At 38.3% G+C, this 13,192-nt stretch overlaps 1 pseudogene across 1 annotated transcript; it reads right to left on the reverse strand.

Annotated features, from left to right (window-relative positions):
- Positions 1 to 10,127: 10,127 nt before the first annotated feature.
- On the reverse strand, positions 10,128 to 10,920 carry LOC308437133 (translin-like; annotated as a pseudogene). The gene has a single exon. The product of its transcript is annotated as a translin-like (transcript).
- Positions 10,921 to 13,192: the final 2,272 nt, after the last annotated feature.

A 13,192-nucleotide genomic window follows, 5' to 3' on the forward strand; every position in this document is an offset into this window, starting at 1 on the left:
CTTCTAGAACAACAAGAAATAAATAAGAAGAATAGAAGCAAAAAAAGAAAGCCGACTGAACATTCTCCCTTGATCCACACTCCACCACTTCATACCTGGAATTTATGCAATCTTTTCAATTCTATTCCAAATCAGAAAGCATGATGTCAGCACAAATCAACTATTCAAATCAAGTTTTTTTTTTCTATTATTGACTCATTCTTCATTAAATCTTAAGGAGCTCCCTAAACATTCATTTATTAATTCTTACCTTTACTTCTAAAATTCTAGCTGAATAGATCACTGCTTTTCACCTGGATTATTATGTTGTACTACAGATATTTTTTCTTCTCCCTTCATTTGGAATTAACTATAATACTTTTTTTCCTCCAGCAGAATGATCTTTCCTCAGATATACTAATCCTACGGCGATTCTCTCCTACTCAAATCATAGTGATTTACCATCGCTTTTCTGAACAAAGGCTAAACTTAGAATACTCTAGGAGGCAGTGTGACCCATCCACTCCAATTCCTTTTAGCTTCACCCCTCAGCATCGCCTTTAGAGTTAGCCATCCAGTTACACTGATTCTTTTTGTTTCAGAATCTTGAAATCAACATGTAGTTCTTTTTTTGCACTCTACATTTAAGTATGTGACTTTCTTGGTATATAATGCTCTTCTCTAACCTCTGGGGTGACAGCTATTCCTCTTCATTCTCTATCTGAGTTTAAATATACTTCATTGACAATATAAAACTGGATTTTTATCTTATGATTATGTATTTTTGTAACATAACCCATTCTTCTTTATTACCTGTATTATAATGTAACTAAATTTCCTGCTACATCACAACTTTAAATGACAAGAGCTCTGTCTACTTTGTTTATTCATGCCAGCCTACTTCTATATCAGGCTTAGCATTTATTAAGAATTTAACCTTGCTTCCCACTTCATAGAGACATAATTTCTTCCAATTTTTCTGTGAAAAAATGTATGTCTGCAGTGATCTCTGTCATTTTCACTATTGTCAAAGAAAGAGGTTGCTCTGTTGGTTTTCCAGCCTAAGTCAACTTTCTCACAAGTATTTTTGACATTTGCTCTTCACCTATCCCACAGAATGTAGACTGACCATGCTGTCTTGATAACTGTAAATACTCGTCCCTGACTCTGTTTTTATTTTCAGGTTAAAAAGCACTAGACAGTTTTGCATTTCCCCCATCAACGCAGGCCCTTTATAGATCATAACTTGTCTCATTGATGCCTCATTATGACCATCATATATTCCTGATTCCTTAAAGAAATAAGATTCTTACCAGAGATTCACGTGTATCAAAAATAATTGTAGCTTTGCTGCTTCCTCTGATCCCAAGTTTATACAAGGCTGAAAAATACACTGCCAAACTTATGCCTACTTCACTGTGTAAATAAGATGGAATTTAGAAGCAGGGTTTTTGTATATGCATATATATATTTTAACATGATATATATAATGTTAAAGGGGAATAACACTGTTTCAGAATAGGCAAGAATCCAAAAAGGGCAGCACTTATTAAACATGGAAGAACTGAACAGAGACAAAAACCAGAAATATACATGTGCATATGAACACAGACATACATACAGAAAAACAAACATAATGTGTGCGCACATACACACAAATACACACACAAAGAGAGAGAGAGAGACAGACAGACTGAGAGAGACAGAAGAGAAAGAGAGAGACAGAGAGAGAAAGAGAGAGTGACAGACACAGAGAGACAGACAGAGGGACAGAAAGAGAGAGAGAGAAACTAAGATTTGCAAAAACAGGAAAATATACTACAGAGGCAATAGTGATGTTCATCTACACATCAAGAAATGTGAAGGGCTGCTGAAGGCTACCAGCTAAAAACAGGAGGTAAGACATCACCCATCTTAGGAGTCCTCAGAAAGTACATAGTACAGACTTCTAGCTTCCAAATTGTCAGGAAGGGGGGTTTGTTGTTCAAACACATTTGATTTTCATACTTGCTAAGGCAGCTCTGGAGAACAAACATTTTGAAACTCAGGCCAATGGTTTTGATGGTCTCTGGTTATTGACTTCTAAAGAGAAGCCTGGCAGTCTAGCGTCCCAAGCCTAAGGAAAGTCCTGCATTTGCTCTCCCACACCACGAAGCTATTACCAGGAACCAAACACTACATTACTTCTCATATAGTTTTATGCTTTGCCATATATAGGAGTGAATTGTCTTATTTAATTTTACCTAAATTGCAGGATACTAAACAAATCACATTTTGAATGTCTTAGAGTCATGCAAGCCTTAGTAATTGGATTTCCTGCCAGGAAGAACAAATGAGGTCACTCCCTGAGGTGTCCTTCCCTTTGTGGCCTCTGATGCAAATTTTTGAACCTGCCAGTGTTTCTACGACATGGGTGGTAATAGTATGCTTTAACACCAAGAAGAACCTTCTTGTTGCCTGGGCTGCGTTTCCATTCATTTTTAACAAAAGCCCTGAAAATTTTTGAGGCACAAGGAAATGAAAGACATGTGTCACATGGGGGTAACTTTTGTTTCAGATGGTTTAAGACTCCCAGGATCTGCTGAACTCTAAGTTCATTTTCCTTAGCCTGCCTGATGAGAAGCCCATAACCACCTTTATCTTCAGGGTCAACATATTATAACTACTTTGCCCATAGATGTCCTGGTAACTTTCATTTTAATGTTAAAAATTATGTATACTTGCACATTTATACAAAAACACACACAAACAGAAAGAAAGAGAGAGAGAGAGAGAGAGAGAGAGAGAGAGAGAGAGAGAGAGAGCAAATGCATTTTCTCTCTCATAACAAAAGGATCAGCCACTTGACCATCATGTTATATCTATGTCCACAGAGATCATGAGTTAATTTAATTTGCTTTCAAAAGAGAGGATGGAACATTCCCAGTGTAATGAAGAGAGAGAAAAAGAGGGAGGGGGGAGATGCTAGTTCAGTAAAGCAGAACAATGAGGTAAGGGACTTTTCCTACTTTTAGGCTATTTGTACTTCTGAAAATTAATAGATTTGGTATGAAAGAAAAAGCTCTTAATGATCTTTTGGTTAGAGATTCAATGTCAAAAAAAAAAGGCACAGAAACATGTTGAGGACCAGGATACTACCTGGCAGAAGAAAAGGTCATTGCTCATGTTTTCTCTTCTATACACATGCACAGATACCTCAGGAGTACACTTTAGGAAAATCTTGTCAGGAGGAGCAGTGCTAGGAACAACCCTTGATCTAAGCTGTAGTTGTAATCATCATAATTGCTCTGCTAAAACTAATGAAAAATTACACTGGAATTTATCCTTGAAACATTCAGAGCAAAGTACAAGTTTCCTTCCGTTCTTTTAGTCATTCGTCTCTGAAGAAGTACTGTGGGAGTAAATGTCAGCTTAATTCTTCTTTTTTATGCCATGGATCCTCTAAGTTAACTGGGGGTGGGGGGGCAGACATGGCAATTACAGAGATGGGCAAATGAGAGAGAAAACAAGTCTGTCTGATGAAGAGATATTTCAGGGAATATGATATTCTAATGCAAATGCCACCATTTCCTAATGCTTTGTTGAAAGGAGGCACTGTTCTATTTCTGTTGTCAGTGGAAGGCAGAGATTGTGGGAGGCATGGACATCTTAAGCTTTCAAGTTCATTTTCACTTGGTAACGGACTCCTCTGGGGAACAGGTAACAAATCTGACATTCTACTTGGGTTTGTGAAGTAGACAATGTTGCTTCCAGTGACCAGATCTATATGTGAAAAGACTGTGACCTTGTAGCTGCCACTGTCTTTCTTTTTTATTTCCATTTCATATGTTATCATCCTATGTAGTTTCCCCCGTGAAAACACCCTATCCCATCCCTCTCCCTCCTGCTTCTGTGAAGGACTCCCCCACCTACCACCCACACACACCCTCCTTACCATCCATGATGCATTCCCCTACTCTGGGGCATCAAATCTCCAAAGAGCCAAGGTTTTCTCCTCCTATAGAAGCCAGATAAGGGAATGCTCTGCTAAATATGCAGTTGGAGCTATGGGTTTTTCCATGGGGGCTCTTTGGTTGTAAGTTTAGTCCCTGAGAGCTCTGGGAGTTCTAGTTGTTGATATTATTGTCTTTCCTACGGTGTTGCAAACCCCTCCAGCTCCTTTAGTTCTTTCCCTAACTCATCCATCAGGGTCCTGTGCTCAGCCCAGTGGTTGGCTACAAGCATCCACATCTGTATTGGCTCTGGAAAAGCATCTCAGGAGACATTTATATCAGGGTTTTATCAGCAAGCAATTCTTGGCATAAGCAATAATGTCTGGGTTTGATGTCTGCAGATGGAATGGATCCCTAGGATGGGCAGTCTCTGGATGGCCTTTCCTTCAGTCTCTGCTCCACTCTTTGTCCCCTCATTTCCTTTAGACAAGAACAATTCAATTAATAATTTTGAGATGGTTGGGTGGCTCCATCCCTCAACCAAGGCCATGCCTTACCTCTGGATATAGTTTCTACATGTTCTCTCTCCCGTTTGTTGGGTATTTCAGCTGCCATTCCTGTTGGGTTCTGGAAATCTATTGCTTTCCTGGCATTTGAGACATTCTAGTGGCTACCCCCAGTTCCTTTACCCCATTTTTACACACTTGCATTCAATGCACTGACCCTCTTTACTTCTCAGTCTCCTCTCATACCTGATCATATCCACCTCTTTCCTTCATCCCCCTGTCTCTCTCTCAAGTCCCTCATTCCCTCTATGCCCTGTGGTTATTTTGTTTCCCCTCCTAAGTAGTAGTGAAACATCCACACTTTGATTGTCCCTCTTCTTGAGCACGATATGGTCTGTGAGTTAAATTATGGATATTCTGAGCCTTTTTCCTAATATCCCCTTATCAGTAAATACATATCATGTGTGTTCTTTTGCAACTGGGTTGCCCCGCTCAGGATGATATTTTCTGGCTTTCAAGGAAGAGATAGATGAACACACACACACACACACACACACACACAAGCAAACAACTCTGGCACCACTAAGATAAAGAATTTAAATAAAACAAAGACAGGATAAACCAAATCACTCATTCTGCCCCACAGTGTAGGGTACTTCATCATTGAGGTTTAATGTCAAAACACTCTAATTGAGCTAAAATTCAGTTGGCAATTTATAGGTGATGTCTGGCATTCCATGTGGCTTTGGAAAATTTTAGTTACTGCTCAACTTGGGATTCCTGGTGTTCCCATTAGCAGTTTCAAGAGGCTGGACTCTGGTTCCATAAACCTCCATTTTAGTTTTTCCAAACCAAACAAGTTTATTTACACATTGAAGTTTGCTTGCCTTTTGTTAGATTTAATAAACTAGGTATTGACAAGAAAGTGGGAGGAATTCTTTTCTCCAGAGAACCATAATCACTGAAGGATTGAGTTTATCATCAAGGATTAAAGAAGGATAATGCCACATCTTTGCCACTAGGCTTGCCGAAGAAGATATTTTTGTCACCTGCTAACTCTCAACATATTCCTCTAAAATGTTTTGAGATAGCTTTGGCATAGTAATCTGTTTCCCCGAAGTAAAACAATGCATGCACCTTTTTAGACATCTTATGCAGTGTGTGTTCCTTGGAAATACATCCTGTGTTCAACTATAAATACTTTTAACATAATTTGCTTGCCCTGTATCACATTCAGCAAAGGAGCTTCTCTTCCTTGTTCAGTTTCTCTACTTTACTTCTTCTCTCTGGAAAGCTTGGCATCCACAGCTATCAATGGCCTTCTCTTTGGATTCTAGCTCTTTAGTTTAACATCATTCATATAGACACTGAAACTTCAACACCTCTGTTCATCCCTCAGCTTTTATGTGTCTGAGATTCCCCATTTCATACTCTTAATATCCAACAAGTTAAACTGAGTCTCGGCATGCTCAGACTTGACATTGCAGCTTGATTAGCTCAATTAACTTCTTTATAAAATAAATTTCTAAATGCCAGGATTGTGATTTCTTGTGAAAAAAAAGACAAGTAAAAAGAACAATAAAATATTATTCAGCCAAAAGGAAAGATGAAATCTCTCTTCTAAAGACAATTCTACCTATTCAACTTTAGCTTAATCAGATCCTAGAAATGAACCTTCCATGAAACAAACAACAACAACAACAACAACAAAAAATGACTGGCTCACTAGAAACATGATGTTTGCTCAGTAAGTAGAACTCTACTGTAAATCTAGATTCTATGATTGAAGAATCCATAAAGTTTATTAACTCATTATAATTTCTAGATTATGGAGAGTGGAAATGTTATAGATCCAAAGACAAGTCAAGTTGGGCCATCCCTTTTAAATAAAAAATAAATGGGAGAGAAATAAAAGAAATAAAGAAAAAAGAAAAGAGCATGATTTCTCCTAGGCATGATTAAAGAGTTTATTTTACACACACACACACACACACACACACACACACACACACACACACATATATGGGAGAACATAGCTAGAGAGACAGACACATCTGGGATAGTATGAAGTGGTCATGATCCTGAACCATGTAGGGAGACATGAAGAGGAAGGGAAAAAAGGGAACAATGTACAGAAGCCAAGAGGCCAAAGTTACAAAAGGAGGGGTAGGTAGCCAAAATGTCTAGATTCTATAGGGAAGAACCTCTGGGAAAATACATCCTAGCTTCTGAACTAGAGAGGGCTTGGTAAGCCAGCCACACTCTAAAACAGGCAGGGGTTGGAAATGCTAGGAGAACCTGGAGGCTCAATTTGATTTGATATGTTAAATAGGCATTTTAGCTGCTTCTCCTGGATTGAAATTGAATACCCCTATCACCTTAAGTGTCAGTTACTGTACACATACCTTTGGGTACATGGAAAATTCTTTACAATGTACTCTTAAAATTCCACCATCTTCCTCCAACTATAAAGCTAAGAATATCATCAGCTGGTATCTGAGACACCTAGCAGAAATCTTGTTGTTTTGCTGAACACATCCATTGGGGTTTCTACCACTATATTCAATAAATGCCTTGATTTATGAATTGCTTTTGGTTCTATAGTTATAAGCACTTTGTGAATTCATTTTTACACTGGATCATATAGCTTGTATTGCTAAGAAAGGGTTAGTTATACATGGTTAAAAATGAACTATTTATTTTCTTTAAAGTGAGAACTATGCTTGTATCACCAATCTTGACGGCATTTTGACAATTTCGGGAGTTTGGGGTGATTTCAGCCATCAGGCTTCTTCTCTCATGACTCTTCCCCAACCAACTCAATTTCTATAACTTTCATCAAGTCACTCTAGTATCATACATCTGTGACAGAATTCCATCTGTCCTCCCCTTCTCATCTTGGTCTCTTCAGAACTGTGTTGTACTTACGTTGTGTTCTTTAAAGACTCTCATCTTTGCTTTATTACTCATTATTTTTCCTGTTCCTTTGCCTTCAAAAATTAACCAACATATCTGTCAAAGTTTTTCTTTCTCAAAATACATCTTATAAATGAGGGATTCTTTCTTGCTCATAGTCAAACATGGAATATTTGGAGGAAAGAAAACTTGGCTTTTGATCTTGGCCAACACCTTAACGGGAATTTGGAAGTGCATGTTGTTCAATAGATGTTATTTTTCACTATCTAGCTAACATGGGTATTTTAAGAGACTTCAACATTATTTTACATCAGGAAGTACTGAGTGAAAATAAAAGGATTATATTACTTTGATCATAATGAAGGAACCAGTCTTGAATGGTGACCTAAGAAGAACAAATTGTTATAGCTATGAGCTCTGAATAAAATAGCATACACATACACACACACACACACACACACACACACACACACACACACACACACACAAAGAAACATACTCACACTGACACAGAGACAGACAACCCCCATACACACACAGACACACACAGAGACCCATACACAGACACACAAGCACGCACACACACATATACTCACATAGACACACAGACAAATGCATGCGTGCATGGACTCTCTCTCTCTATCTCTCTTTCTCTCTCTCTCTCTCTCTCTCTCTCTCTCTCTCTCTCTCTCTCTCTCTCTCTCTCACACACACACACACACACACACACACACACACACACATACACAAAAAAACAATTATCAAAATTACAACTACCTCCAACATGAACAACAAAGATATTGACTATAGTAAGTGAATTTCAACATAAGAGGTAAAGGCAAAAAATCAAGGGCTCAAGGTCATTATTGGTTACATGTGGCTTCCTGGTCAGTCTTGACTTACATATAAGCCTGTATCAACAAACCGAAAGAAATAGTTTCATGTATACAAGGGTCATTTATTTGAACTAGAATAATACACTAAATTTAAATTGCAATGGAAGGATTCAAGCAAAAAGAAATTTAAAATTTCTCCTCTCTATAAAGGTCATTGGGTACTAGGGCGATTTAATGAGGAAATGTAAAGTAAAAGAGATATCACAGCCCTTCAGTGTTTTCAATGGAATGAAAGGCACTGGCATTTATGATCTAGAATGAACACAGGAGAAATTGTTGAATCCCTAGTCCTTAAGAAATTTGTAATAATGCAGGCTCAGAGAGAAGATAATCACACAGAATGCATGTATTCAAAGGTATACATTCAGGATTGTTGAAATAAGGCTGACCTCCATACTCATATTATACAAAGCACTGCATTTATTTATTTTTTTGGGTCCCTGTGTTCAGTCTGAGTGTTGGCATCAAGCATTTGCACCTGTATTGGTCAGGCTCTGGCAGAGCCTCTCAAGGGACATTCATACTAGGTTCCTGTTAGCAAGCACTTCTTGGTATCAGCAATAGTGTCTGGGTTTGGTGTCTGCAGATGGGATGGATCCTTAGGTGAGTTAGTTTCCTGGTGGTCTTTCCTTCAGTCTCTGCTCCCCTCTTTGTCCCTGCATTTCCTTTAGACAGGAGCAATTCTTGGGTTTTTATAAGATGAGTATGTGGTCCCGTCCCTCATCCTAGCCTGTGCTTAACCTCTGAATACAGTCTCTACAGGTTCTCTTTCTCCTTTGTTGTGCATTTCAGATAATACATGTTGGGTTCTGGAAACCTATTACTTTACTCCATCTAGGACTTTCTAGTGGCTAACCCCAATGCCCCATTCCCCATTGCTACACACCTCCATTCATTTTCCTGACAGCCCGTACTTCTCCATCTCCTCCCACATCTGATCCTGCCTTTCATTTTCCCTCCCCTTCCTCTCTCCCTCCAAGAATCCTCCCTCGCTCAACCTCCTGTGATTACTATTTTTTAAAGCCAAATTTTACTTTCTTCTATACCAAACAACATTAAATTATCTTAGAACACACTCCTCAGTCCAGATGAATGAATGAATGAATGCCCCAGGATGACTTTCTACTCGCAGACTAGTTCTATTTGGTGGATAGGAAAAGGTCTCATAGTTTACAAATATAGCACACAGGTGTTAGCTCAAGGCATAAGGACTAACTACTATGGCAGATGTAAGATGAGTTAGAAAACAGGCACTCTAACCCAACACAAGACATCACCACACACCTTTATAGGGTCTTTCTACCTTGACCTTGCTGAGTTGGAGTGTACGGTATCGTCTGCTATATTTGGATAGCAGGGAGAGAATAGGGGTCTCAAATTTTCTAGGAAAATTTTCAACTAATTTACAAGGCTTAACAGAAGATGGGGAAAATAGCGTTCCCTTGTCAGACATTCTGTTCTCACACTGTATCCAGGTTGCAACTGTGAACGGAACAGAGGACTCATCTGCAGCTCAAAAATATCATTGCTTACTTCTAAGAGAATCACAAACAAGACAACAAACCTGTCAATCTGTACATCAACATCCAGGTAAGCAAGAAAAGGGCTTTTACAAGAGGTCAACATTTATACTGCTGAGAAAATCGTCATACAAGTACAACACAGCAAGTTCACTGTAACCTCAAATAAATAAATAAACAAATAAAATCTGTGAAAACATTCCTCCCCCTCCTTTTTCTGATTCAAAAAGTATTTCAATTCTGTTACCCACACCACACAGCTGGTTATAAAAATAAAGCGCAGTGTTTAGCAACTGGGGCGCTAACTACAGGAAGAGGCACTGTGCTAGCCCTCCCTAGCAACAACCAAGCCAGAAAGGCCAGCCGCAGGGAAAGCTCCTATTTTTCACAAGCTGCTGCTATCTTCTTATTCAAGCCTCGAATGGACAGGTAGATCATAGATTATCACCTCCTTTACTTTCTTCACATCATACTGCAAGAAGTCGTAGGAATGTCCTTGACTTCCTCGGGGAGTCATTTGTCAGACTGAGAAGGTGAAAACCTGAATCCAGCTCATTGATGAAAGGAGAGATGTGAAGGTCCCAGGAGTATTCTCCAGTAGTGAGACTGCTGACAGACTGCGTGGACAGTTCACTGGCAAGGATTAAAACTCCTGAGAGATAATCTTCTACATCCAAATGAAACCCTTCTTCCCTTGATCTGGTTCAATGCCTAGAATCTGCATAACAGCTCCTCCTGTCATCATTGTCTCCGTTTCCAAATGCACAACAAATGCTGCCAGGAAGATCAGGCACTGAAGTACAGTCAATACTCATGAAACCTGGAATACTGTTCAGCAGGGAACTTGGTCTTCAGGGATGTTAGATGTGTGTTTACCATACTGCAATGTTCTCGAGATTTCAAGCACTTCTTTGGAAGGTACTGAAACCCAATTTCCTGATGGACCCCTTGGAGTGGGGTCAAAATTTCTCTAGCAGTTTTTTCTAAACTCTGTACAACTTTCGTATTTCCTCTCAGATGTCCTGCTCAGCATCCAAATAAAGCACTGCATCTCCACGAAGATCTCTGCCAAAGATTTGGAGCTCGCTACCCTACAACCAGTCAGCACCGGAGCACAGCTGAAGAAACAACTCACAAACAAGGAGCAGAGGGATTTGTTCACAACGCCCATTATTATTTTGTTCTTCTCTCTTAGTAGAACTGAAACATCCACATTTGGTTCTTCCTTCTTATTGAGCTTCAAAGGATATGCAAGTTGTATGGTGGGTATTCCAAGCTTTTTCCACTTACAAGTGAGTACATTTCATGTTTGTTCTTTGGTCACTAGGTTATCCCACTCAGGATGATATTTTTCTAGTTCCACCCATTTGCCTCGGCATTTCATAAAGTCATTGTTTTTAATAGCTGAGCAGTAATCCATTGTGTAAATGTATCACTTTTTCTGTATCCACTCCTCTGTTGAGGGACATCTGTGCTGTTCCCAGAATTTTAAGTATGTGACGTTTGTAAAGAGCTCCTGGGTACTCATTAGCTTAGATTCACACACTGCTAGTGAACTGTGCATACACATTGCTTCTGCAACTAGGGCTAGAACAATGTGGAAGATAGGCAGGTTTCAAAGTTTCCATTCTTAAGGAGGACCAGTCAGGAACTCAGGAAATCACTAGTTTTAAAACCATATTTATAGTAAATACTGTCTAATATAATATCTTGGTTATACTCAAAAATTTCTTGGGCTAAATAATGGGTTTTTTTTCCAGTTAGTAAAATAAATTCCATGTGTTGCAGTATTTGGCCATTTGATTCAAATGGATAGTTTTGGCAAGCTTTTGGCACACAGTGATAATAATGGATTAATAAAGAAAAATATTTGGGCTCCCAGATTTCATCTCATAACATGATAATAAATCCTGGGCAGAATGAGTAACAAAGAACAGGCATTTGCCTACAGAGGAACGGTAAGGGGTTGGGACATATTGGCTTCTTCACTGTCAACCTCTCTATACCCTAGAGATGGTCCACAAAAACCCATCTCCTAACATGCCACCTCTCTCTTTGCATTGCAGTAGCTTCAGAACCAAGAGTTTTCCACACAACCTTGAAGAGGACATTTCAGATTCCAGCTACAGCCCACATACAACTTCAAGAATAAAACAATGGCTGAAATAATTCATTCTCTTCCTGACTCATTCAATTTCTCTACCTCTTTTTATATCTAAGAAGCATTTAGGACAGCTTGAAGTGAGGAACATCTATGGTAATTGAAATTTATGTAGTTAATAGCATAAAAACGAAAGGAAGTAACCAGATACAGAAATACCAGATTTTCCTTATTAAAATTTAAACTTGGATTCTAATTTTGAACAAGAAAGCACTCGTTTTAAGTGATTATATAAAGTATTTGCATTTCAAGATCACACTCTGCTTCCTTGCTACTGTTACTTGCCCTGATTGAGGACTTCATTATTTCTTCATTAGGACTGAAACTAAGCTCCAAATGGTTTCTTTGAAGCACAAAGATATGTTGCATTAGAGCTACCTTACCTGCTTATGCTAATCTATAATTCTCCAGTTATACATTTTCAGTAATTTCCTATATCAAATCGACACCAATAACAAAAAAAAAAAAAAAAAAAAAAAAAAAAAAAAAAAAAAACAAAAAAAACCTCAGATATTTCCACTACCAAACTAGGTCCTTCACACATAAAACTCTACACTCAGACCTACAATCCTATCTTCCTGTCTATATAAGATATATGCATATTATAAATATTTGGATATATTCACATGAAACTCGGGGTTTGAACTGTTCTTCATGTGCAATTATATATTTAGAAAAAAATTCCCCTAAAAGTAGCTGATAGTTGAAAATATAGTACTTTTAACTGAATCTGTGTTACGTAAAAAGCGTCTCTTTCTCCTTAGAAAATATTTTGCAATTTGTTATGATCTTACAGAGTTTGATAACATTCACTGGCCTGTCTGTATGTGAACTACTCATATTCTGTTCATTTTCCTTAAATACTAGAGACAACATTAGATAGTGCCTTTGTATTTTCAAACGGTATCATAAAGAGGTGTTTGCTATTACTCATAATTTACAGAACTAGACTTTTCCTTCATTAGGATGTGAAATGCTTCGCATGGTGTTAAGCATGTGTTCTCTTGATATCCCTAAGGTTGCAATCATGTTACACATATCTTGATGGTTACTAGAGATCTCTAGTTAGAATTAATTCCTGATACGGAAACCTAACCAACTACTTGGGGATAGTGAAGTCATGGATCCTGGAGAAGAAGCCACCAAATCTACTTTAATAAATGAACATAACTCATAACTTCATATAAAATATTTATACCATACTCACAGATAGGTTGAAGATTTAAGCCTCATCAGATAAATGTCTCCTTGGAATGGATGGAGACACTACTGAAAATCACAA

This window comes from Micromys minutus, assembly GCF_963924665.1.
Source record: "Micromys minutus genome assembly, chromosome: 25".
Lineage (NCBI taxonomy): Eukaryota > Metazoa > Chordata > Mammalia > Rodentia > Muridae > Micromys > Micromys minutus.